The following is a 2,013-nucleotide window of genomic DNA, read 5'->3' on the forward strand; positions in this document are numbered from 1 at the left end:
TGGAGAGGAGAGAGATTCAGTGGGTGGAGATTATTAGGAAGCCAAGGATTTATCAGATTGACAAGGGCCAGTGGAGGGAATTTGACCAGGACACCAGGGTCATACCCCTACTCTTTACAAAAAGAGCCATGGGTTTTTAATGACGACAGAGAGTCAGAACCTTGGTCTATCATCTCATCCGAAGCATGGTGCTTATTGACAGTTTAGTGTCCCCATCACTTTTCTGGGACATTGGCACCTCTTCCAGCATCAACCTAGTTTTCCCAGGAAGTCTCCAATTCAGGGACTGACCAGGCTAGTACTTTAGAGACCCTATATGCATATTACACCAGTAGGAGGCGAAAGGTGACTGCTTAATGCACTAATAATTTAATCAGTTAATTAAAGTTATGTGCTAACAATGCCCATTTTGAAAAAAAAAAAAAGCATATGCTGGTTATATATGTTTTGAAGTTAGGCTGCTGGTTTGAACTGGTTTAAGTTAGTCCTTAGCTGTCCTTATGTGGTCGCGCTTTGGTCAGTGTTTTTATAGCAGTATGAGAGCAAGATCTCCATCTGTTTTTCATATCTTTGACCGGCCAGATGGTCCTTTGAAGTTGAAGCATAATTACAAGATGGCTTACTCACCGATACACTGTCATCTGGTGTGAGTTTTGACATTAGCAAACAAGAAAAATCTCTATTAATAACACCTGAAGAATGTTGGATATTGGATAGGTTAATAACATCGATAACATTATTGATATGCTACTCCGAGTAAAAGATTAGCCTACCAATCTATCCTGTTCAAAACATGGCAATAGCATGATACCTTTTTTGTATTTAGTGTGTTTATGAAGCTCAGTAGCTTAAATAATCAGATACATTTTTGAAAACAGTTTTTTTTTATTTATCTGAAGACACTTCCACCTATCTTGTAATAAAAAATAAAAACCAGAAGTGGAAATACAGAAGTTTTTACAAAAGGAAAACTCCCACGTTGTCCTGTCTGACCATATCCAGTGAATGAGAAATTGTGAAGAAAGCCATGATGGACCTTTTCGATCTAAATAATGACCATAGAATGAAGATGCCAGGCCTCAGTAATTACTGTAAAAATATAATTATAGTAGTACACAAGAGTGTTTTTGATACCAATGGTTTTAGTATTATGTACTTTTTTTGTTTGTTTGTTTGTTTAAATATTTATTTTAAGTTATTTTTAATGTTTCTATATAGCTGTAATTTATTATTTTAGTTTTAGCATTTTACATTTTTTTTTTAAATAATGAAAAGTATGTGTGTGTGTGTGTGTTTTCATTCCTGTGGCTCAATTGGTAGCAAGCGCAAGGTTGGGGGTTCAATTCCCCGGGAACACATGATACTCTGCTAAATGCATAATTTTAATTTAATTTGCATCATCATGATCTTTTTTAAATTTTTTATTCAGTCATTATTTTCTGGGTAAACGATTGATTTAAGAATGGTATGTGAGAAAACTAATGGAAAGAAAATGAAAAAGTTTGCGCCAGAAAGATATAGTTCTCTGCCAACCAGTACAAAACCAAGCTCTGACTGAAAGTGTCTAAGAGAGATATGCATCATCATTAATCTGAATTTCACTGGCAACATTTTAACAACTACTTATTTTTAAATGTGTCCCTGCAGTGCGCATAGAACATGAATTGTCAAGTTAGTGACAAATAGTCAAAGAGAGTTAGTAGGCACTTTCTTGATTGCAAGTGCTGTTTTCTGTCCTCAGGTGGGGCGGAGCTGTGATGTTCATGAACTCATCTGTGCTAGAAGAGGTGAGACCATCTTCATCCTCACAGATAACATGCACCGATTGCTCCTGAATATTTATTGTATTACTAATTTATATGTTGTAATAGAAAAAATATTTTTGTACCCCCTCACTTTCCTTGTCCCACACTTCTATCAATTATGAACGACCCATCAGGTTTGGTGAACAAAATCAAGGGCCATTATTAATCAAAGCCATGCAGGCAGACCTAACAACACAACAACTTAGTG

This window comes from Carassius auratus, chromosome 20, assembly GCF_003368295.1.
Source record: "Carassius auratus strain Wakin chromosome 20, ASM336829v1, whole genome shotgun sequence".
Taxonomy (NCBI): Eukaryota; Metazoa; Chordata; class Actinopteri; order Cypriniformes; family Cyprinidae; genus Carassius; species Carassius auratus.